We start from the raw sequence: 27,330 nt of genomic DNA, 5'->3' as shown, positions 1-27,330 counted from the left end.
CTTGCCTGAATCTGAGCATTGTGTTTGCCCAACTCTGGGCTTGGTGCCTAACTCTTAGAGCTCCACAATGAAAGTTTATTATGGACTTAAAGGCAGTATGCTGATAAAAATATGAATGTTTGTTATGCCAGTTATTTATTAATTGTTAATTGTTAATTGTTTATGGTTAACTTTTTCCTTTATTCATAATATGTGTAAACAGTGATAGCATGCTGGAACCAGCACAGACTCTTCACATCAACACTACGCTTTGCCTCTCCACACCTCAGAAGTGGGTAGGACAGGGCAGGCATACATATAGACACTATTGGGCCTGGGAACGACGGGCGCCGTAGATGTAACTTAGGCAGCGAGCACAAAATCAAAGAATGAGAGTAGCACCATACTGAATTTGCCTAAGCCATAGCTTTTAGCCAGGAGAAGGGCACCTTATAGGGTACATTTAATATGGGCGCAAATTAGGGGACGTATGTACTGCTGCAGTTCTAAGAGGGTCACAGGTTTGTAATATAAAGCAAGATGTACTCGACCTGCGACTGAACAAAACCATTGGGTCCAGAGCACACATAACCTAAGTGAGAAGTAAAACCTCCCCTCCCCTCCTCTTTGAGCGGGAGAGGAATATAATGACATCAGTATTAGGCCCTAAATGCACCACTACCTCACTAACTAACAACTTAATGTAAGGTGGCACATCCACCGGGGGATGCGCTTCAGCATTGGGTCCAGATTTATTTATTTTATAATATAGAGAGTAAGTAGATATTACAAAGAAACCCCCAACGCTTCTGGTATGGATATAGGATATATTTTGATAATACATGCATACATTAACAAATTATACTACAGAGACCCTGGCATTTTAGTTACTAGGGAATTAACATGGTTATGAAGTTAATATGTTTTGGAACGTTCTGATTTACAAAAGATATTGTTAAATGTTTATTTATCTTGCGAAAACACAGGGTTTGTTAAAGGTAGTTGTTAAAGTTTACTTAAAGCCTGAATTTACTGACTGCGTTTATTGCATAGTCTGATTCAAACGCAGTAAATAGTAATATTTGTTCTACTCTAACTGTCACACTAGACAAAACACCCTTTCCATTCTGACTTCTTCTTCCCTTTTTTTTTTTTTTTCTCTCCATCATCCACCCTCTGTCCTATAGCCTTCCCCCGGGGCACCTACAAAAATATGGAGAAACAACAAGGTCGACATAAATCTCGCTCTGTTGAACTCATATCAATAAATGTAAAAGGCTTAAATAGCGCTAATTAAACGTTCTATAGTTCTAAGAGATTTACATAGATTAGGGGGAGACATAATATATTTCCTAGAGACCCATTTTTCTGCAGCACACAAGCCAAAGTAGTACAGTCACCGATACCCAATGCCTATTTCGCTTCCGGTCCTACAAAAAAAAATGGGGTTGGAGTTATCCTCAGTGCAAAAATGCCATCCCAACTTCGGCAGTTGTATAAAGACCCAGAGGGCAGATACATAGTGATTACAGGCTCCCTATTTGGGAGACCCATCAGGTTTGCAAATGTTTACTGCCCCAATTGATCCCAGCACCTCTTCCTTCCAGGGGTCATCCGTAAAATACTTGAGGTGCAGACTGGTGTATTGTACCTGGGGGGAGATTTCAATGCACCCCTAGACCCCTCTCTTGATACATCCAATGGTGTCTCCAGCGCTCCCCACAAAATCCTGAGGCGTATGGCAGCCTCGCTGGCCAAATTAGCTGTTCACAACATCTGGCGCACACATCACCCATCACTTAAAAATTACACCTTCTACTTGCACCCACACAGAAAATATACCAGGATTGATTATTTATTCACTGACTCTATGGGCCTTATAATCACAAAAAGTAGTAATTTCCACGCAATCATGTGGTCTGATCATGCCCCAGTTAGTTGCTCAATCCAGTGGCTCAGCGTCCCGATCACACCCTATGTGTGGAGACTTGACGACACACTTTTAGATGACCAGGTGTTCAGCGATAAGGTCCGAAAATCATTGACAGAATTATTTCACCTTAATGCGAATGAACGCATTGAGAATTCCACTATCTGCAAAGCTCATAAGTGCACTATCAGGGGCATCCTGATCAGTCGGAGGGCGGGACTGAATAGGCTAAGGAGGGAGGGTTATCAAACTCTTATGACCTGGGTAAAGAACGCAGAACAACACCACAAAACTAAAATAAGCTGAAGCTCTTGACCTCAGCTAGATTGCACTTGCTGCAGTTTCTGCAGAAAGACTATAAAAAAAAAGCTCTTAATATGAGACAGCTATATTTTGAGCAGGGCGACAGGACTGGGAAGCTACTCGCCAGAGCCATCGCGAGGAAAAGACTAAAGGCCTACGTGCATCATATGACAGACAGAGAAGGGACGGTTAGGGCAGACAGGGAGGCAATAGCCGACATTTTTAGGGAATATTACGAGTCCCTCTACAATCTACAACATACTAACTAGAGTAATGTCAATGGTATTCTGTCACCGCGAGTAGATGAGGAAGTCCAGGAATACCTTGATAGTGTTGATCTGCCAAAGCTCAAAGAGGAGGCAGAAGCACTGGATTCCCCTATTTCATTAGAGGAAATCAAAAAAGTGATCAAAGATCTCCCATCGGGGAAAAGCCCCGGGCCAGATGGCTATGGACTTAAGTATTAAGCTGACTATCTCAGACTCAGCTAATTCTTTAACAGAGGCCCTTTTGGAGCTCTCTCTCTTCGGTAAAGTATCAAACTTTCTTCTCAACCCTCTGAAATCTGAGATCCTGAATATCTCTGAGCCGTCGGACTTGTTCCATGCCCTTAGTTCTAATTGCCCGATTAAAATAGCTCCCCACTACATAAAATACTTAGGTATAAGAGTTTCACCTAATATAGTTGAGATCTCTGATCTTAACTACAAAAACATCAGAGATGATATTCTCAGGGACCTATCTAATTGGAAAAAAAAAACTATTTCATGGATGGGTCGAGTAGTGATCATTAAGATGAATGTTCTGCCGAGAGTACTGTATGTTATGCTGACGGTTCCGCTGGCACTGGTCACACAGTACATACACCACATCCAGTCAGCCATTGAGGATTATATATGGAACGGGATAAGGCCTAGAATTAGAAAACATACCATTTATATGCCCAGAGAAAGGGGGGGACTGGGGGTCCCTCTTTTGAGGGAATATCAGAGAGCCATATCTCTTCAGAGAATGGTGGAGTGGAGTCAGAGCTCACGTAATAAAGCATGGATACAAATCGATAACTGATCATTGAGTTTTGCGTTAGAGGCTATGCGGTGCTAAAGAGTAGTTTTGTCTCACCCCTCACTTACCTGCAGCGCGGGTATTACGGGTTTTTACAAACCCTTCGTTAAAAGACAAGAAGTGAGCCATTACCTCACTCCAATACCAGTGCTGCTTAAGTCAGCGGTGAGCTGGTCATACGTGCTCGTGCACGATTTCCCCATAGGAATCAACGGGGAGAGCCGGCTGAGAAAAAGTCTAACACCTGCAAAAAAGCAGCGTAAAACTCACTAACGCAGCCCCATTGATTCCTATGGGGAAATAAAATTTATGTCTACACCTAACACCCTAACATGAACCCCGAGTCTAAAAACCTCTAATCATACACTTATTAACCCCTAATCTGCCGCCCCCGACAGCACCGCCACCTACATTATATTTATTAACCCCTAATCTGCCGCCCCCGACATCGCCGCCACCTACATTATATTTATTAACCCCTAATCTGCCGCCCCCAATGTCGCCGCAACCTACCTACATTTATTAACCCCTAATCTGCCACTCCGAACACCGCCGCCACCTACATTATACTTATGAACCCCTAATATGCTGCCCCCAACATCGCTGACACCTACATTATATTTATTAACCCCTAATCTGCCGCCCCCAACGTCGCCGCCACTATACTAAATGTATTAACCCCTAAACTTAAGTCTAACCCTAACCCTAACACCCCCTAACAAATATAGTTTAAATAAATCTAAATAAAATTACTATCATTAACTACATTATTCCTATTTAAAACTAAATACTTACCTATAAAATAAACCCTAAGCTAGCTACAATATAACTAATAGTTACATTGTAGCTAGCTTAGGGTTTATTTTTATTTTACAGGCAAGTTTGTATTTATTTAAACTAGGTACAACAGTTATTAAATAGTTAGAAACTATTTAATAACTACATAGCTAAAATAAATACAAAAGTACCTGTAAAATAAAAGTTACAATAACACCTAACACTACACTATAATTAAATACATTTACTAAATTAAATACAATTACCTAAATTAAATTAGCTAAAGTACAAAAAAAACAAAACACTAAATTACAGAAAATAATAAACAAATTACAGATATTTAAACTAATTACACCTAATCTAAAAGCCCTATCAAAATAAAAAAAGCCCCCCCAAAATAAAAAAAAAACCCTAGCCTAAACTAAACTACCAATAGCCCTTAAAAGGGACTTTTGCAAGGCATTGCCCTAAAGTAATCAGCTCTTTTACCTGTAAAAAAATACAAACAACCCTGCAACAGTAAAACCCACCACCCACACAAACAACCCCCCAAATAAAATACTATCTAAAAAAAACTGCATTTGGATTGGCATTGCCCTTAAATGGGCAGTTAGCTCTTTTGCAGGCCCAAACCCTAACCTAAAAATAAAACCCACCCAATACACCCTTAAAAAACCTAACACTAACCCCCTGAAAATCGACTTAGAGTTCTGAAGACCGGACATCCATCCTCAAGGAAGCGGCAGAGGTATTCATCCAACCGGGCCAAAGTCCTCAACAAAGTCGGCAGAAGTCTTCATCCAAGCCGGGCAAAGTGGTCCTCCAGACGGGCAGAAGTCTTCATCCAGACGGCATCTTCTATCTTCATCCATCCGACGCGGAGCGGGTCCATCTTCAAGACATCCGACGCAGAGCATCTTCTTCATCTGGAGTCTTCTTACTGAATGAAGGTACCTTTAAGTGACGTCATCCAAGATGGCGTCTTTTAGATTCCGATTGGCTGATCTATCTATCAGCCAATCGGAATTAAGGTAGAAAAAATCGTATTGGCTGATGCAATCAGCCAATCGGATTGAACTTCAATTGTATTGGCTGATACAATCAGCCAATAGAATGCAAGCTCAATGATATTGGCTGATTGGATAAGCCAATAGGATTGAACTTCAATCTGATTGGCTGATTGCATCAGCCAATAGGATTTTTTCTACCTTAATTCCGATTGACTGATAGAATTCTATCAGCCAATCGGAATCTAAGGGATGCCATCATGGATGACACCACTTAAAGGTACCTTCATTCAGTAAGAAGACTCCGGATGAAGAGGATGCTCCGCGTCGGATGTCTTGAAGATGGACCCGCTGTGCGTCGGATAGATGAAGACTTCTGCCCGTCTGGAGGACCACTTTGCCCGGCTTGGATGAAGACTTCTCACGGCTTCGTTGAGGACTTCGGCCCGGTTGGATGAAGACTTCTGCCGCTTCCTTGAGGATGGATGTCCGGTCTTCAGAAGTCTAAGTCGATCTTCAGGGGGTTAGTGTTAGGTTTTTTAAGGGTGTATTGGGTGAGTTTTATTTTTAGGTTAGGGTTTGGGCCTGCAAAAGAGCTAACTGCCCTTTTAAGGGCAATGCACATACAAATTCCCTTTTTAGGGCACTGGGTAGATTAGGTTTATTAGTGTTAGCTTATTTTTATCTAGGGAGGTTTGGTGGGTGGGGGTTTTACTGTTTTACTGTTTATGTCAGGGTGCCATGAATCAGACTGAGATGAGAAGTGCAAAAATAATCACACCTTTATTAATGGCAAAAAATAATAAAAAGTCCACAAGTCAAATAACAAGCCAGGAATCAAAACCAGAGCTGGTAGTCAGACGAGCTGAGTCAGGAGCCAAAGCGAATAGTCAGATGAGCCGAGTCAGGAGCCAAAGCGAGTAGTCAGACAAGCCGGAATCAGGGACAAGGAGAACAGCAGAGTCAGGAACAAGCTAGAGATCAGGAACCAGGAGGGATGTCAGACAGCCAGGTAATACACAGGAGCTCTCACAAACAGGTCTGAGACAATGCAAGGGCAAAGCATACTGAACAGAGGCCCTTTAAATAATAAATGATGACATCACAATTCTGAGACTGCATCCTGATTCACACAGATGATGTACACCAGTCTGGCCATAAAAGGAAGTGCAGGAAGTTAGTTTATTAGAAGGCACACAAAGGTTCAAGTTGCAGTAGGACAGCCAAACTCTCTCACCAACCTGGTAGGAAGGCGCGGGCAGATGCCTACGATCAGCCTGGAACTATTGGCGCTGCATAGAACGATGAAGAACATCCTGAATCTGCACCCACGTGGAACGGAGATGCTGGAAATGCTCCTCCAAAGCCGGAATACCCTGAGACATGAATGAATCGGCAACAAGGATGGTTGAAACCCATAATTCTCCATGAACGGGGATAACTTGGAGGAAGCATTAATAGCAATATTACGAGCAAACTTTGCCTAAGGTAACAGTTCAGACCAATTATTGTGGTGATCTGAGACATAGCAATGGAGGAACTGTTCCAGAGCTTGATAAGACCGTTCTGCAGCCCCATTGGATTGAGGGTGATATGCCAAGGAGAAGGAAAGCTGGATCCCCATTTGAGCACAAAAGGAACGCCAAAATCTGGAGACAAACTGGCTACCCGGTCCGACACTATCTCCTTAGGTAACCCATGTAAACGGAAGACCTCCCGGGCAAAAATTGAAGCAAGCTCCTGAGCGGTAGACAACTTCTTCAAGGGAATGCAATGTGACATTTTAGAAAAACGGTCAACCACCATAAGGATAACAGTATTGGCATTGGAAACAGGGAGCTCGACATTGAAGTCCATGGAAAGATGTCTCCAAGGACGCTCACCATTAGTTTTAGGTTGAAGAAGACCCACAGGAAGACGTCAAGGAGTCTTATTCTGTGCACAAACTGAGTTGGAGGCAACATACACAGCAACATCAAGACCTGGCCACCAGAATTGTCGAGTGACAGACCAAATCATTTGGTTCTTGCCTGGGTGACCTGCGGCTTTAGGATAGTGGTAAGTGTGCAAAAGTTTAGTTCGAAGATTCTCAGGAACAAAACACTTACCACTAGGTTTCTCAGGAGGTGCATTGGTTTGTGCAGCCAGGATCTCCTCCCCCAAGGGAGAAGTCAAATTAGTACGTATGGTAGCCAAAATATGGCCAGGAGGTAAAACTGGAGTAGGTACAGACTCCTCCTTAGACAGACGCGAAAAATGTCGAGAGAGGGCATTAGCCCTAACATTCTTACTACCAGGCAGGTAGGAGAGCACATAATTAAACTGAGACATAAATAGTGCCCATCTGGCCTGTCGGGGCGACAAACGTTTTGCTTCAGATAGATAAGTTAAATTCTTGTGGTCAGTAAGAATGAGCACTGGCACGCTAGTACCCTCGAGAAGATGCCTCCATTCCTTGAGTGCCAAAATTATGGCCAGTAATTCCCTGTCACCAATTTGATAATTGCACTCCGCTGGAGACAGTTTCTTAAAGAAGAAACCACAAGGATGCAAGGAACCGTCAGACGTAGGACGTTGAGACAAGAGGACACCTACTCCAGTCTCAGATGCATCGACCTCAAGAACGAAAGGCAGGACAGGGTTAGGATGAGCCAGAACTGGAGCGGCAGTCTTAATACTATCAAAGGTCTTAATGGCAGTAGGTGACCAATGGAGTGGATCATTCTCTTTACGGGTCATGTCTGTGATAGGTTTGACCAAGGAAGAAAAGTTTTTAATAAACTTTCTATAGTAATTGGTAAACCCCAAAAAACGTTGAATAGACCGAAGACCAACTGAGCAAGGCCACTGCAGAACTGCAGATAACTTGTCAGGATCAATGGAGAACCCTGCAACGGAGATAACATAAACTAGGAAGGTTACTTGAGTCTGATGGAACTCACATTTCTCGAGTTTACAAAACAAGCCGTTCTCACGTAGTCTCTGAAGAACCCGTGTAACATCAGAACGATGAGCCTCAAGTGTGGGTGAGTGTATGAGGATGTCATCTAAGTACACCACAACACACTGTTGCAACATATCTCATAGGACATCATTAATAAATTCCTGGAAAACAGCAGGAGCATTACATAGGCCAAAGGGCATTAGAAGATACTCATAATGCCCGCTCCTGGTGTTAAATGCTGTTTTCCATTCATGGCCCTCCTTGATCCTAACGAGATTGTACGCTCCTCTCAAATCAAGTTTAATAAAGACCATAGCTCCCTTGAGGTGGCCAAAGAGTTCCGTAATGAGTGGAATAGGGTAAGCATTCTTAATGGTAAGACGATTAAGACCCCTATAATCGATGCATGGTCTTAACTCGCCACTCTTTTTTTCACAAAGAAGAAGCCAGCCCCTGCAGGAGAGCAGGATTTGCAGATGATCCCCCATGACAGAGCATCGGCAACATACTCCTCCATAGCACAATTCTCTGCAACAGACAGAGTGTAAACCCGGCACCGAGGAGAAATTGCTCCGGGTTGCAGGTCTATGGCACAATCGTAAGACCGATGAGGAGGCAACGTACCGGCACGCACCTTGTCAAAAACGTCTAGGAACTCTCGGTACTCCTCTGGCAATTGAGATACCAAAGACGTGCACAAGACTTTAACTGGTTTCCGAAGACAAGTGGAAATACATTGCGGAGACTACGACAAAATTTCGGACCTGCGCAAGTCGAGACTGGGATTGTGCTTTTGGAGCCAGGGATAACCCAGAATAACCAGAAAATGCAGAGAGTTTATAACCTGGAACTGGAGGGTTTCAAAATGGAGAGCCCCAACAGCCATGGATAACGGAGCAGTTTCGTGAGTAACGAGTGCGGGCTGAAAGAGCCTGCCATCAATTGCCTCAATAGCAAGCAGAATGGACCGAGGCAAAACAGGAATGGAGTGCTTTGATAAAAAAGCACTGTCAATGAAATAGCCCCAAGAAGTGACAGGATGCAGGAGTCCTCCAAAGGTGCGCTTGTGTAGCGTGATGAGAGATAGTAGATCTGGATGAGGGCCTCTCTTTCAGTATGCAACATAATCAACACAAAATTCCTGTGAGAGAAGGAAAAGAAAAAGGCACCACATAGGATAGTATGTCTGAAGCTCATACAGGTAGGCACAAACAGAAGACTGACCCCCCTAGAGGTGGCTACTCACAAGACACGGCCGCACATAGAGGTGCCTAGCAGGACGAGATGGAGCCAATAGAGTCATCTGCCAGACTATCCCCGGCAACCGGAAGTTCCAGAAGATCGGTCCAATGAGTGGAGGGGTCAGACTCAGGAGCGGAGGGGTCAAACACCGGAGCAGAGGATAAAATTTAGAGGATATCCAAAAGTAGTATTAGCAACAATATGCCGATAGGCTCACACAGAGCAAAAATGGCAAATTTTGTTAGCCAATGGGTACTAGTAACAGATGGTAGTAGATTGCAACAGTCCTCCGTAGAAAAGAGTTTTAAAGTATCATGTGGATATAGATACACATAAGAGCGAGCAATGTAAAAGAGGGGTTTAGTAAAAATATATAATAAAACACACAGCAACGCGTTTCTCAGCTAATGCTGTTTCATCAGGCTGTATGTTACCATCACACCTTCACATCGTAAAGTACCCAATACACTATTAACCCCTAAACTGCCACACCCTGACATCGCAAAGTACCCCCTACACTATTAATCTCGGCGGCGGTGGTCTTCTGTTTTCATCCATCTTCTTATTTTCTGATCTGCCATCCGACATCCTCTTCATGCAGTAACCATCCGCACACAGACTTTTAAAATGTGAGGTACTCCCTTTATATAGGGGTACCCTTGCATTCCTATTGGCTGATTTTCATTTTCAAATTCAAATCAGCCAATAGAAGAAGCTTTCATTCTATTGGCTGATTTGAATTTAAAAATTGAAAATCAGTCAACAGGACTGCAAGGGTACCCCTATATAATGGGTGTACCATGCATTTAAATACAGTTTGCGGAGGGTGACCGTATGAGAAGGACCTTTGACAGAAGATGAGAAGATAAGACGAAAAGAAGATGGATGAAGATAGAAGACCGCCGCCACCGGGATAGAAGAGGAGCACCGCATCATTTGGCGATTACGTAGGAGCCAGATTCAAGTTTTGTGAGTACCATCTTTGGGGTTTAGTGGTAGGATTTTTTTGGGTGTTTTTTTTTTGTTTTTGTTCTTTGGACAGCAAAAGAGCTTTAGGGCACTGTCCTACCAAATGGTAGATAGGCTTTTTTTGGTGGGGGTGGAGAGTTATATTATATATAGTGTTTTTTTATGAAAAAGAGCTAAGTCACATAAGGGCAATGCCCTACAAAAAGCCCTTCTGAAGTCTATTGCTATAGTTTATTTCAGTGCTAGTATAGGGTTTTTTAATTATTATTTTTTATTTTTTTAAGTGGGGTTTTAGTTTTTAAATTAGACATAACTGGTTTTTAATTTTTGGTAATTTGTTTGTTTTTATCTGTAACAGTAGATTGTTTTTTGTTTTAATGATATGTTAGGTTTTTATTTTAATTTAATGTTTTTTTATTTTTATTTTAATGCAATGTTAAGTTTTAGGTTTTATTGTAACTTAGGAGGTTATGGGTGGGGTTAGCTGGTTAGGGGGTTTAGAGGTTAGTGGGTACTTTGCAATGGGAGTTGTGTCGGTTTAGGAGTTAATAGTGTTTAGAGGTACTTTGCGATGGGTTTTATGACTGTTTAGTGGTTAATAGTGTAGAGTGGTACTTTGTGATGTGGGGGTGTGGCGATTTAGGGGTTAATAGTGTAGCGGGACACTTTGTGATGTGAGGGTGTTAAAGAAATAATTGCATGATCAGATATTTCGATATAATTTATCCGCGGAATTATATTCATAATAGAAAGTGTTTCTGAAACAGATAAAAAATCAATCCGGGAAAACGTTTTATGGGACTTGGATTCACATGAGTAGACCTTAGCATCTGGATTATTAATCCTCCAAATATTAAACATCTTAAGTTTAGAAAGAAAAGATTTAAAAGTTTTTGCAATTCTATTATAATCATACAGCTTTTTCTTTGATAATCTATCCAACTCCGGGCCCGGGGATATGTTAAAATCACCTCCAATTATGAGATTCTGACCCTTAAAAGGATATAATTTTACTTTTAATTTTTCCCAGAATAATGGACTGTGTATATTGGGACCATAAAGATTACATAGTACAAAGCGAACACCATTAATTAAAACTTGCGCAATAATGTATCTAGCTTCCGTATCTAGTTCTGTATTGATAACTTTAACATCTAGATCTTTATGAAAAAAAATTGCTACTCCAGCTTTTCTATTTCTAACAGGTGTAGCTATTAGATCTCCCACCCACTTCATCTTGAGTTTAGGTAATTCTATTTCAGAAAGATGTAGTTCTTGCAGAAATACCACATCCGGTTTATGTTTGGCTAAACATTTAATTATAAGTTTACGCTTCCTTGGCGAAGATACTCCATCAACATTCCATGACAGGAAGTTCACATTTTTACTCTGATTAAAACTCATCTTCTCTCCTCTCCTATTTTATCTAGCAGTTTTACTGTTAATATCAAGCCAATAAATCATGGAGCGGGGGTAAAAGGGAGGCAAGGGACGGCGGGATAAGGAGGAGAGGAAGAAAAAGAAAAAAACAAAACAAAAAAAAAACAGAACACACATACCTGAAAACCCTACAAAAAAACATAAAATCCCAACATCGTCTAAACAACGTGGGTACCGCCATAAGGACCATTTAAGAAGAAATATACAAAACATATCCTTGTCATTATACAGTATCTGGCTTAGACAGATTATACTCAATCTTTGTAATAATACGCGAGACTTAACCTCTGATAGGACATCCATAAGATATCTTTAAATATATGGACATCACACAGCAAATAATATGAATCAATCTATCACATCTATTTATTCATAGAAGAAATATATTCTTGTACCTCTGTAACGTTATTAAAGGTGAACCTATTTTCTTAATCCTCTAGAACAATCTTAGCAGGATATATGTCAGGCTTTTAAGCCCTTATTAATGAGTTGTGTACAATAGGGTGTCATAAGCTTTCTTTTAGCAGAGGTTTCAGTAGAAAAATCCTGGAACAGTAATACTTTATTATTACCTATCAAAAGTACATCCATTTTCTTATAGAGTCTCATAAGTTCTATCTTATCCTGAAATTTAAGTAATTTAAAAATACACATTCTATCTCTGTCAAATCCATTATTCTTATTTTTTTGCCCGATTCTGTGAGCTCTTTCAACTGCTAGTGGGGATGTGCTGAGGAGGGAATCCTAAGACTAATGGCAATGTTGTCGGCGGTAAAAATCAACAAATCCTCAATACTCAGATGATTCAGGCTAGCCCTACAATTCTAATATTATTACGCATGGAGCGATCCTCTAGGTCGTCCAGGCGATTCTGTAGATTACAGATTCTAGATTCATGTTTATGAAATTTGATTATCCTGATTATTAACTAAATCCTCCAGATCTGAAATTCTGGTCTCCCGCCTCTGTTAATCTATTAGCGAAACTGTCTTACTTCAGAAGATAGGGAGGATATCTCTAAGGAGATATTTAACAAAATCTTGTTTAATTTCTGCAAATTGAGGTGTATAATATTTTGTAAGTTGAGCCATTAAAGGTTGCAAATTTATCGTTGAAATATCCCCCTCAGTAATGGAGTCTAGACTAGTGTCTGTGTTCCTGACTTTCCTATCCCCTTATTTTTGCAGGCATAGTGTTGAAGTGGTTTTAGCTGCGTGATAAATCTATCCATGTGCTAATACTCCCACCAAAAAGAAAACAGAAAAAAAAAACACAAGAAAGAAAGAAAGAAAAAAAAAACAATAAAATTCAAGATTGAAACACAAATACCAACACACTGTATGCCAAATACTGTGAGCAGTCTGATATTAACACAGACCTTAATGGTGTAATATGAAAAAACAAACAATATATCTAATTAATCAACATTGATCTCTTTCATGTATGTGTTTATAGACTGGGGAAAAGAGAAAAAAAAGAGAGAAGAAAAAGAATAGATTTCCCCCTCTCTCTTCTTCCCCCTTTAAAGTGACTAATATCCCATAAGAACAGCAACAATTAACTGATATCTCTCTCAAGATTACTAATTAAGCAAATACAAAAAAATTAATTTCTATTACATAAATGTGTATAAGAGGAAAAGCATGGCCTCTTTTCCTGTCGTACAGTGAAAAAAACCAAGGGACGAAAAGCAGAATATATATCAAGTCCAGATTAACACAGCTTTCTCTCACATTAGAGGATTACATGTATTAAATAAAAAAACTACTTTAAACGTCCCCTTTTTTTTTTTTTCTCCTTCAGCTTATCCCTTCTTTTGGAGCAAAGTTATTAAACCATAATACTTAGGATCTTGCCCTGAAATTAGCTCTCACAGCTATTTCCTTATTTTACCGTCCTCTTGAATACCGTTCACAGACAGGGAATGACTTTTAGTATCTTTATTTAAGATAAATAGCAGAAACCAAGTGATGATAGAAAATAACTGTCCCTTAATAAATTGTTGACAGCATGAATATTTAAGTGCAGCTTAGCGTCCAAAACACTTTTATCCAATTTTTTATGTAGCTGAGAGATGTTTTTCTTATCCAGAAACTTATTTAGAAACTGAGGACCAGGATTTTAAATTATATATTTTAAATATCTCCCCATGTAGAAAAAAATTGTAAATACTTGTGGCTTTCAGCTGTAAAGATTGATCTTGCTGCAGCAAATAAGAAGAACTCTTTGGCAAGCGCTGCTTAGTGCACAGCGATTTGTCAGGGTATAGATTTCTCTACCAGGCAGGGCTAGCTGGCTCTAAACACAAGGCCCAGGAGCTTGCATCTTCAAACCTTTACCCGCACGGCACAGCAGACAGATACCTGACACCTACGACTATCCTCTGCTTCAGCTACCAGCGGGGCTTCAAATTCCAATAACGCTCCTTACTTCACCTTTGGTAACGCTGATTCGTAACCAGCAGCACAGCTCCAAACGGTAGGTTTCCTTTTCCCCTGCAGCTTCTTTCCTTATGCGGCTTGACAAAACCTTTAGCGGACAGACCGCTCTCTCAGTGACTTCCAGCACCATCGGCACCTGTAGCGCCAGAGCCCACATCCAGCCCCTAAAAGAGAAGGGCATGAGGCGGATGGTGGAGGGAGATTAGCAGCGTGGGTAGGAGCGATACTTCCACCTCTCGGAGGAACACAGCCAGCGTGTAGATGCTCCGCCCTCAACGGAAGTCAGAGCACAAGTATTAGTGTAAGTTTTTTTTTTTCTGTTGAAATCTATGGGAGAGCATGTTAACCACAGCCGCAATATTCTAACTTTGTCTTTTTGCGGTGTAGTTGCTTGTAATACGCTTGATAAATTGTGCTCCACTCGTAATCCAGCCAAGATTGTCCAGATTTTTGTGGAGAACAGCTGGCAACTATATTTTTATATAAAGTTAAAATTAATATTAAATGAATCTATTACCTAACAAAGAGAGTTTCTTTATTTAGATGCTAGCTAAAGTAGACAGCGATATAGAGAGACAGACAGACATACAGAGGCAGAGCAGACGTACAACAAACACCAGAGGGCCCAATTCTGTAAAGCTCTCTGGGCTTGTGAAATTCTATAGAAATGTGACCAGTATTTCTGAACTCCCTGTCCTTAATTCTATAAAGGCGTTTTTTACCTTGAGAACCAATGTGTCTCGTAAAGGGGTTGTTCCCTGCTTTTAAAGGGACAGTCAAGTCAAAATTAAGCTTTCATGATTCAGATAGGGTATGTAATCTTTTTAAACAAAACTGTCACAATTTACTTCTATTATCAAATGTACTTTGTTCTCTTGGTATTCTATGTTGAAAGCTAAACTTAAGTAGGCTCATATGCTAAATTTCTAGGCAATTGAAGCTTGCCTCTTATCTCAAGTGCATTTTGAAAGTTTCTCAGTGCTTTTGAAAGTTTTTCAAAGTTAGAACCTTGCTAGTTCATGTGTTCCATATAGATAACATTGTGCTCACTCCCTTTAGTTATATATGATAGCAGCACTAACTGGCTGAAATGCCGATTTGTCAATATAACCTAGATAAGGGAGCAGTCTTTAATAGCGCCCCCCTCACTCTTATCCCCTACATCTTAGGTACTGGCAGACCAGTCTGCTAGTATGCATTTTGTTATTATTATTATTTAAAAAAAAAATTAGTATAACAAAATTCTGCTGTGTAGTGTATCCTCCTCAACCCTCACACCTCCATGATACCCCTTAATAGCTCTCTAACCCCTCCCCCCTCCCACTAATAGCGGCCATCTTTAGTTCTGGAAGCTTAGAGCTTGGAGTAGGGTTAGTTTTTTTTTTCAGTTTTTTTATTTCTTGTATTATTTTAAAAAAAATATATTTTTAACTTAGGGGGTTTAGTTTCGAGGGGGGTGTTAGTGTTAGGTAGAGTAAGGTCTTAAGGCTGTATTTATGGATACTTTTATTTATACATTTTTTTTAATTTTCTTTCTGTATTGCAGTGGTCCCTACACCTCCCCGCCCCTCTGATAGTTAACTATGAACCCTCACCCCACATTCCCAGCCTTTACTGTAGTTTAGCTCCTCAACTCTCCCTCTCCTTCATTTTTTTTTTCTGCAGTGTAGGGCCCTTTCCATAATAAGCCCTGACTTACAGTATATCTAAGCATGAGCACTCACTTGACTCACTCTTTTAATGCCAATGAGCAACCGTGCTTAGAATGATATATAAAAGCATTTTTAGCAGAATTTCAGTGGCTGATAATAACTTAGCATGAACATATTCAAAACATAAAGCGTTTCATTGTTTGTATTTTAAAGTTACATTGCAGTAGTATTTATATTGGGTGTTGTCTAGACTCATGACTAACACAAGGTGCCTTTGTGCAAACAAGCCTTGGTATCAACTTCTTTTCTATCATTTATTATTTAAAGGGACATGAAACCTTTCATGATTCATAAAGAGCAACTTTTCAATGTACTTCTATTATTTAATTTGCTTCCTTCTCTTATCTATTGCTGATCTATCTAGTTAAGCTCAGGAGCAGCAAAGAACCTAGGTTCTAGCTGCTGATTGGTGGCTGCATATATATACCGATTGCTATTGGCTCACCCATGTGTTCAGTTAGAAACCAGTAGTGCATTGCTGCTCATTCAACAAATGATACCAAGAGAATGAAGCAAATTTGATAATAGAAGTAAACTGGAAAGTTGTTTAAAATGATATGTTCTACCTAAAACATGAAAGAAAACTTTTGGGTTTCATGTCCCTTTAAAGCCTGCAAGTTAAGTAACGATATTTTACATATACAGTATAAATATTAACCCCTTAATGACAACAGCACTTTTCCATTTTCTGTCCGTTTGGGACAAAGGCTGTTTTTACATTTCTGCGGTGTTTGTGTTTAGCTGTAATTTTCCTCTTACTCATTTACTGTACCCACACATATTATATACCATTTTTTCTCAGCCATCTAAATGGACTTTCTAAAGAAAGTCTGCCAGTACTAAAATAAAGGTATATTTGTTTTGTTTTTTTTGTTTTTTAGCATATTTACATATGCTGCTGTGTACAATCCCCCTTAGCCCCAAACTCTCACGGATCCCCCATCAAACAGTTATCTAAACCTCCCCCTCTAGCCTAATGGGCGTCATCTGGGTACTGGCAGCTGTCTGCCAGTACCCAGTTTAGTAAAAAAAAATTATGCTTTAAGTTTTTGCCCTTTCTGTAGTGTAGCTACCCCCCCCACACACCCACAACCCCCTCCCCAGAACCCTTCGATTGCTTCATAAATTAAAATTCCCCCAATTTTATTATTTAATGTTTATGTAGTGTAGCGGTTCCCACCCGCTCCCACCCGTGCTCAGCGCCCGCTCGCCACCCCCCGTGCACGTGCGCGCATTCCTTGCGCGCCCCCGGGCACTCCCGCCTCCGATCCCACCCCCCCTCCACAAGATCACAGGCCCATTGCAGGCCGCCCACCACCGCCTCCCTGTTTCGCTCCCACCCACCAACGACGCTCCGGTGCAGAGAGGGCGACAGAGTGGCTCTCTCTGCATCGGAGGCTTGCAAAGGGGTATTGCAGGATGCCTCCATATCGAGGCATCGCTGCAATACCCTCAGAGCTGCTGGAAGCGATCACAATCACTTCCAGCACTCTGTTAGACAACTGACGTACCAGGTACGTCTATTATCATTAACTGCTTTTTAATGCATGACGTACCTGGTACGTCAGTTGTCATTAAGGGGTTAATTGCTATTTGGTCCTTAAATTATACTAACAATAGATTGAATATTAAAAAGACCGTGTACTGTTAAATTGGTTTTGCCCTTGATGTAGAGAAAAAGGAGTGTGCCCCTTCACACTCAAATTCCTATAGGGGGCGCTTCTTGGTAGTTCCACGCTATAAAATCAAACAATAAACACAAACTTGAACAAAAAATCCATATAATCTGGAACAGGCAGCACTCTGTCAAAGGATGGTCAGATCCTGGTACTTGGTAATCTAGAAAAAGAAAAAACAGAGGCGCCACAATGGCCTAGTACCACCCAAACAGATGATGATGATAGAGTAGGAAATATACTCACAAGAGTAGTGCATCCAATGGTGCTATTCAGATGGGCTGGAACTTTGCAGTAGTCCAGCTCACTGTTGCCAATCCACAATCGTGTCAGGTCTGGAACACTTAGTGAAGTAGTCTCCTGATCTGTATATGGATAAAGAGCAAACAACTATAGCCCAATACCGTATAGATAGAGACAGCAGTAAAAAGGTATATGATTGCACTTACAAGATTCTGAGCACCTCCAGGTGCAGTAAAAGCAGGCTGGGATTTCACAGCCTCCCAGCTGACTGCACTTCACAGCTGCATAACAAGTCATTGTAAACACATCAAGGGCAAAGATAGAGACAGCAGGAACAAGGTAAATGATTGCACTTATGTGACGTGCAGTCATAGGAGGCAGGCGAGGCAGCGCCTCACCTGTCCTATGTGTGTAATTACACTTTTTAAATAATATTTTTTAAATATATATATATATATATATATATATATATTTTTTTTAGGTATCCCAATGTACCCCATCTACCCCCACACCGCTCTCCGCCGACACCACCGCCATGTAAAAAATAAACTTAAAATGATCCAAGGCAGGCACAAGACAAGATTCCATATCCTCCATATTGCGCAAAGGAGACTCGGTGAGCCGTTCAGCTACCCCTCCTTTACGCAATATGAATATGTTGAGGTATTGAGCAAATGAGCTGCTAGAGACTGCCACCCAGTGGCACTTAAGGCTTAAGTCTCTTTAGTTTGTGCGGCCCATATGCTCAATACAGAGGCTATGTTTATTAGCAGCCTCGGCAGGAGCACAGCCAATAAGCGCCTCTCTCTTTTACAAATACATAGTCTGGCTCTGGGTGGGGAATAGAGAACAGGCGCAGAGAGAGTGAGCCGTCACATGAGTCATCATGGCCCCAGTGAAGTTAGGCCCATCGTGAAGTCAAGTGGAAGGAGCCGGAGGTAAGGTAAGTGACATGGCGATTATTTGCAGCATACAGCACACTAGCACATTCCCTGCAACAAGTGGACCGAGTGACTGTGGATTACCCGATGACACATATAAATCACCTCCAGCTCCACCGAGTCCACCCAGCCATCAAGTGCCCTGCATAGAAATTTTGATGCAGCGCATCGCAAAGCTCCAGATACTAATATTAATATGATATACCAGACCAGTTCAGAGGTGACAGCATGCAGGACAGGGCATTGGGGATTTGGGGGCTACTGACTGGTGGTGTGGTGAACGTGGTGAGGCGAGGGAGGGAGGAAAAGGTAACTGTTTAAATTGTAGTTGCCTAACTTAGGAGTGTTTATTTTTTAATTGATGTGCTGATGTTCCATCTAGCGCTGAGGATGTGTATTTACTTAAAAATCAGAAACAAGCATTTTTATGGTCATGGGGTGGGGATGTGTAGGGGGGGCAGTACCACCCTCCTGTAAAAATTTTCAGGTTGCTGTGTAACTCAGCAAACTCTTTGGAAGGGGAAGCTGAAACTCAAACATCGCCCCCCCCCCCCAACCAATTCTCCAGGTCAGATGTAAAGGGAGAATAACATGGGAAATGCAGAGGAGGGTGTCCCATTGTATTGCCCCCTTTGTAATCTTTGTGCTAGCTTGCTTATGCTTACAAGACCTATTCTATAACACTGACATATTATTTGGTAGGAGAACAGTCATTAGCACTGCCAATTATGTGCTACAACTAATCATTTTATAAGTGAAATTCACACACACATACATATACATTACACATACAAACATGTACATGCACATACACACACACACAAACACACATACATACATACACAATACACATACAAACATATACATGCACACACACACAAACACACACACATGCACAAAAACACACATACATACATAGTCATACATATACACACACACACACATACACATTACACATACAAACATATACATGCACACACACACAAACACACACACATACACAAAAACACACATACATACATAGTCATACATATACACACACACACATACATGCACAAAAACACATATACAACATACATACACACACACACATATACGTACACACTGTAGTCCTGAGTTGTCTGAAATATATTTATTAAAAAATATAGAATTTAATTACTTAGCATTTTCCCTTTAGTGTGAAGTTTCTGATGGGAACATTCTGACACCTATCTAGTTAAAAGAAAGCAGAAAAGCAATTTTCACTTTCTTAATTTTTCTCACTGCAAAAATTTAAAAAAATATGTTTCATAATGTAATTGAAGTTGAACAATTTAGTTGGAATGCATGGGTCTTTGTTTTTATTAAACACTGTTTATAGTTATTATAACTAGACTTATAAATCTAAGCATTGACTTTATCTAAATAGAATTTGGACTTTTAGTTTCACTTTGTTTTCTGAGATTATCCAGCTATATAACTACAAAGATTGTTCAGGCTTCATGCTGCCCTAAGATGACCTAAATGTTTGCCCATAATGTATGGTATAATGGGGAATATTTTTATAGTAATTTATCACAGTTATGGGGTTCCATGAATAGGGACGGTTACAGTAGGGGTTTATTAATTCATGCAGTGGGTGCCATGTTTTCCTCAGGGTTGGGTGTAGATGAGCAGAAAATAGTAAGGAATATATTATGCAGGAGCGTGTGGTGTGATGCCAGGTAGTTAATTTCAGGGTATTATTGAGGTATAATTGGGAGTACTCATTGCGGTTTTAGGGGAGATATCAGCTGAGTAAATGTGATTTCCATTAGATATCTAAATGTTTATTTTTGATGCCACAATCTTTTTGTACAGCATTACATATTTGATTTTGCACAGGTTGGCAGGCGTGCACACATTGCTCTGGACTTTCTTTTCTAAGTAGCAGATGGGTTAACGTATAGTTTGCACAGTGCAGTGCAAGATTCTTTATTTAGTGAGTAATATAATGCAGGAGAGGTCAAAATATTGGAGCTGGTATTGGATCTGAATTTGAGATATATTTATAACTTTACTACATGGTTTTATCTGCTGGTATAGGAGCTGTATTTGAGATATATGCATTACTTTTACTATATGCTTTTATCTGCTGGTATTCAGATGAGCTGGTGCTTAAATGCAGTGTTTCTCAACCACGGTCCTCAAGTACCCCCAACAGGCCAGGTTTTCATTATAGCTAAATCGGTGCACAGGTGAAGTAATCAGCTGACCAATAACAATGGTTACTAACTTGCTCTCAACCATCAGCTGATTATTTCACCTGTGTACTGGTTTAGCTTTAATTAAAACCTGCCCTGTTGGGGGTACTTGCGGCCCGCGGTATATGTGTTTCTCCGGCGTATCATATCTAGTGCCTCACCAGCCTCTGACATCACTGCACATCACTGCACAAGATTCTGAGCACCTAATGTATAGCCTGAGGAAACAGCCCCTGTAGAGGCTGAAAAACGCGTCACTTTTAATAAAGTTAATTTTTATACATACACTTGCTGTTTTTTTGGTGGAGTTAATCACAATACACAATATTCATTACAATACCATTTTGGGTATCTTTTGGATCTCATTTTATTGTCTCCCTTGGCGTCTAGCAAGCTGTGGAGTGCAGTCAGCTGGGAGGCTGTAAAATCCCAGCCTGCTTTTACTGCACCTGGAGGTGCTCAGAATATTGTGCAATCATTTACCTTTGTTCCTGCTGTCTCTATCTTTGCCCTTGATGTATTTACAATGACTTGTTATGCCAGCTGCAGATTTTAATTTAGGTATATTTTATATATGCACAAACAGTGTTGATATATCACCAAACAGTATTAATATACACAAAAAAAATCAAAACATATAATCCACCACAAGAAATAATGTAACACTGTGCACTTAAAGAAACAGTCCATGTCCGGTGCACATGAAGGCCAGGTTCTCTGCTCACATGCCCTATATATAATGCTGCAATATAAAGTCCACAGCACCTTGTATTCTAATCCATCTTTATTGGGAACAAACAAGAAATAATGCAAAGCCTACTGCATCTGGTATTCCCAAGCGGTCTCCCATCTAGGTACTTAGGCTTGGCTCGTCTGATCTTGGAAGTTAAGCAGGGCCTGAGTACTTGGATGGGAATGTAAGGTGCTGTGGACTTTATATTGCTGCATTGGTTTGAATTAGGAGAGACCACAATTAGAAAGTCATTTTAGTAATGTGTCATAGCCTCATAACCGACTGACTCGAACACAGTCCAATGAAGGAAAGTACTGAATGTCTCAAAGAGTGCACAGGAAAGTGCACAATCTATAGGCAAACAGCAATCAATGTAATAGTTAGCCTGAAATTTAAACCCCATCAATGGAAAAGAGTAATGGGTGTAAATCCTGGAACCATCAAATTTGCCTTGTTCTCTTGGTATTCTTTGTTGAAATCTAAACCTAACTAGGCTCATATGCTAATTTCTATGTGATTGAAGGTCGCCTCTTTTCTCAGTGCATTTTGACAGTTTTTCAAAGTTAGACAGTGCTAGTTCATGTGTGACATATAGATCACATTGTGCTCACTCCCGTGGAGTTATTCATGAAGCAGCACTAGTTGGCTGAAATGCAGGTTTGTCAAAAGAACTAAGATAAGGGAGCAGTCCTAAATTGCACTCCCCCCCACGCCCACTCTTATCATCACCATCTTAGGTACTGGCAGTATGCAGTTTATTTTATTTATTTTTTTATTATTATTTTATTTAAAAAATTCTGCTGTGTAGTGATCCTCCTCAACCCTCCCACCTCCATGATACCCCCAAAATAGCTCTCTAACCCTCCCCCTCCCACTAATAGCGGCCATCTTTAGTACTGGAAGCTGTCTGAGTAGGTGTCATTTTTTTCAGTTTATTTTTTATTTAATTTAATTTTTTAATTTGATTTTTGAAAAATATTTTTAACTTAGGGGGTTAAGTTTAGAGGGGGGTAGGTGTTAGGAAGAGTAGGGTCTTATGGCTGTATTTATTAATATTTTTTATTTATATATTTTTTATTTTCTTTCTGTATTGTAGTGCCCCTGTCCCGGTAATAATTAACAATGGACCCCCAACCCCAATTCCCAGCCTTTTCTGTAGTTTAGCTCCTCAACCCTCCCTCTCCCTTGCTTTTTTTTCTGCAGTGTAGGGCCCTTTCCATTATTAAATTGCACCCCCTTGGAAAATTTTCTGCGTATGCCCATGTGTATATGCCGTAAGGCCAGGGTCATTTAACAAACAATTGCTTATAAAATCTGTCATTACTAACTCTTTATGTTATGTTTATTCTAATGATATATAATAGCATTGTTAGCAGAATTTCAGTGGCTGATAATAACTTTGCATGAACATATTCAAAACATAAAGCGTTTCATTGTTTTTATTTTAAAGTTACATTCCCAAAACATAAAGAGTTCGCCAACCTAAGTTTTAAGGTTATCGTTCTTATCTTTATGTGAAGCAGTAGTATTTATATTGGGTGTGGTCTAGACTCTAGACTAACACAAGGTGCCTTTGTGCAAACAAGCTTCAATATGAACTTCTTTTCTATCATTTATTTTTTAAAGGAAAATGAAATCTACAATTTTTTTCTATCATAATTCAGACAGAGCATGTGACTTTGTCTGCTCTGCATGGCTTCCTTGTCCCAATGGAATACCCGGGCTGTCGGATCGCTCAGATGCGCGACATAGCTCCAGTTCCCCCCCCAGACACATCGGACATGATGCCTGCGTCCTCTACCTCAGCTCTACCAGGCAGATATACTCAAAGATCCGTGCCCCAATAAGACCTGGGTGGGAGGATTGACCGCCGTTGCATCGTCTGCCAATACACACTGCGGTGCCTGACTGCTCTTCTCCATCTTCTCCAGCCTCTTCAGTTTTCGCTGCGCTTTATTGGCCCTTGTCCTCCAGATCGTCTCATTGTCGTTCAGGAAATGCTTGGGAATCTTCTTGTTCCTGGAAGATACAAAGGGGAATATTTATCAAGCTCCGTATGGAGCTTGATGCTCCGTGTTTCTGGCGAGCCTGCAGGCTTGCCAGAAACAGCAGTTATGAAACATCGGTCACAAAGACCGCTGCTCCATAACCTATCCGCCTGCTCTGAGCAGGCGGACACACATCGCCACAAAACAACCCGATCGAGTACGATCGGGTTGATTGACACCCCCCTGCTGGCGGCCCATTGGCCCAGAGTCTGCAGGGGGCGGCGTTGCACCAGCAGCTCTTGTGAGCTGCTGGTGCAATGCTGAATACGGCGAGCGTCTTGCTCGCCGTATTCAGCGAAGTCTGGCAGACCTGATCCGCAGTGTCGGATCATGTCCTCCAGACCTTGATAAATATGCCCTAAATTCTGCTACTCCAACAACAAACTGCACCTGAAAACAAAATTTAGTAAGTATGATGCACTTCCTGTCTTGTCCTATTTATATATCTCCCCCCAGCCCCCACCAAGTCAGCCAGGTAATCCTATACTTCTTTTCTTACTAACCCCCACCCCTTTCTGTATCCTTCCAGCCTAGTAGCCCATATTTTATGACACTCCTGTCGCATTTGCTCCTTCTGCATATTATAGAAAATATATACTATGGGGTATACTGTAGGTAAGGCACCTTCAAAACGGATATATAAAAAAAAATCTAAATAACGAAAAGGAAGTTATTATTATTACAGTTCTTTGGTTAAAAATGTGTTAACATTTTGGGTAAGCTGTCCCTTAAGTTGTGATAGTGCCATAATTAAATCCCACACCTATACGGACTTGCTGTGAAGAGGTCACATCTGAGATGCATAAGCATAAATGTACTGTATATGTGAAAGAAATCAGATCAACAATTATTTAGTCAGAACTGGTCAACAAATAAATAGATCATTGGAGTGTGCGACTATAAAACTATAACCTATTAATGTTACTTTAAATAAAATAACTTTACATTACACTATCCTGTTTGATGGTCCTTCCATACATGACTACCAGGTATACCTCACTTTACAGCGCTTCGCTAATACAGCGCTTTGTGGAGCTGAAGTTCAATCTTCAAGGAATTTGAAACAGTGCTGTAATCATTGTGAGATTGCGAGAAAAGTGACTGGCACCATTTTGTTATGCACAGTTCACTCTGTTTACAGCATTACAGTGCAATCTGTGTCTCGGTGTTGGCAAAATTTACTACAGTAAATGTCACTATTTTACAGGTGCAGTATTTATTGAATACTTATTGAATACTGTGCTGTACTAGTGTTACTGCTGTGCTAGTGTTAAATGAAGCACTATTTCACCCCTAATATATGTTAGTTCAAACATGTCTTCCAGTTTTTAAACACAATAGCAAGTGAAATTTTTAGATTAGGGTTTTGGGCTGCAAAAGAACTAAATGCCCTTTTAAGGGCAATGCCCATCTAAATGCCTTTTTCAGGGCAATGGGGAGCTTAGGTTTTTTTAGTTAGCTTTTTATTTGGGGGGTTGGTTGTGTGGGTGGTGGGTTTTACTGTTGGGGGGGGGTATTTGTATTTTTTTACAGGTAAAAGAGCTGATTTCTTTGGGGCAATGCCCTGCAAAAGGCCCTTTTAAGGGCTATTTGTAGTTTATTGTAGGCTAGGGTTTTTTTATTTTGGGGGGGGCTTTTTTATTTTCATAGGGCCCTTAGATTAGGTGTAAATAGTTTAAAGCTTTGATAATTTCTTTTTTCTTTTTTATAACTTAGTGTTTATTTTTTTGTGTAACTTAGTGTTTGTTATTTTTCGTAACTTAGTTGTAAGTTTTTTGTAACTTTGTATTTTTTAATTATTTAAATAGGGTTAGGTGTTTAAATATAGAATATAGTTATTTTAATTTGTAGTTTAAAGTAATTTTAGTATAATACTTAGGGTAGATTAATCAATAGTTTAATATAGTTTAATGTAATTTTAGTATAATAGGGTAGATTAATTAATAGTTTAATATAGTTTAATGTAATTTTAGTATAATAGGGTAGATTAATTAATAGTTTAATAAAGTTTAAGGTAATTTTAGTATAATAGTTAGGGTAGAATAATTTTTATTTTAATATAGTTTAATGTAATTTTAGTATAACAGTTAGGGTAGATTAATTAATAGTTTAATATAGTTTAATTTAATTTTAAAGGTAAGTTTAAATTTATAATAAGATAGGGATGAGTTAATATTTAATATGAAGTTAGCGGGTTGTTAGGTTTAGGGGTTAATAGGCTAATTTAGTTTATGGCGATGTGGGGGGCTGGCGGTTCAGGGGTTAATAATAATAACTTTATTTAGTTGTTATGGGCTCCCGGAGCGGAGGGATAGGGGTTAATAACATAATGTAGGTGGCAGCGGTGTAGGGGGCGGCAGATTAGGGGTTAATAAGTATAATTTAGGTGGCGGTGGGCTCTGGGAGCAGAGGAATAGGGGTTAATAAGTTTATTAGAATGGCGGCGGGCTTCGGGAATGGCGGTTTAGGGGTTAATAACTTTATTTAGTTGCGGCGGGGTCTGGGAGCGGCGGTATAGGGGTTAAAAAGTTTAGTATAGTGTGTGTGTTTAGTGACAGTATACAAATAAAGCTGGGAAAAAGCCGAAGAGCAGCAAGATCAATGACTGTTAGTTAACAACAGTCCGCTGCTCATCTCCCCGTACTTGGTGCGCAGCTTTTTGACAGCTTTTTTGTTAAATATGGAGAGCTTATTCAGGTCCGCAGCAGCGATGTTAGGCGATGTCAGGCGAGCGTATTGGTGCCGTCGAATGCAGCACAGTTGTCGGCTTGATAAATAGGCCCCATTGTCTTGAAAGTAACAAATACTAAATCTAAGTTATAAATGTAGCTTTAGTACTGTGTCTATATAAAGCATATTTACTTGTTAATCTTTCTAGCCAAACACTGATTTCTAAATATACAACCACAAATACTTTCACTTCTCTTTTCCTATAAACATCTCCAGTGAATAGTTTCCTGAAAAATGAAACGTGATCATTCACTCTCCTCTTGCCCTTAAAAACATGTGTTGAAATGAAGCAGAAACTGGCAGAAAGCTCAGAAATCATAATACCAACAAAATCTGGAATTACCTCATTCTACAGATTTTTTAAATCCAGTTTTAGAATTTTGTTTTTGTCCATTAGGGCATCTATTACAGCTCATGAAGTCACACATTGTTTTTTTTAGCAGGTGTTACATTTTCTAAAACTAAATAGCCAACATTATAAATGCCGAATGCTAAGCCAATAGTGTGCAAAAGGGTGTCAAATACAGTAGTTCGTCACTTAGTTATGTACTATGCAATTTAAATGAAAGTTAAAACACCACTAAATACAGTAGCGTTGAATAATTGGCAGATACACAGTAACAAACTATGAAATAGGTTTTAGTTTGAATTTTAAATAAGCAGTAGAATATTTTCTACCAAAAAGTTAATACAATTTCCCGTCCCCTGTATAATATGACAGTTGTCACCAGCCAAACACAAAATACACAAGTATACTCTGCACTTTTGGGCATGCTGGTGTCTCAAAAAATGTGCATATAAAGAGAAGTTTGATCATGGAAGAAAATTGAAAGGTTGTTTTTTTTATTAATTGCATGATTTATCTAAATCATTAAACTTTAATTCAACTTTGGTGTCCCTTTAAAGGGACAGTCAAGTCAAAATTAAG

The sequence above is a fragment of the Bombina bombina genome, chromosome 1, assembly GCF_027579735.1.
Source record: "Bombina bombina isolate aBomBom1 chromosome 1, aBomBom1.pri, whole genome shotgun sequence".
NCBI classification, from domain to species: domain Eukaryota; kingdom Metazoa; phylum Chordata; class Amphibia; order Anura; family Bombinatoridae; genus Bombina; species Bombina bombina.
This window is presented reverse-complemented; position numbering follows the sequence as displayed.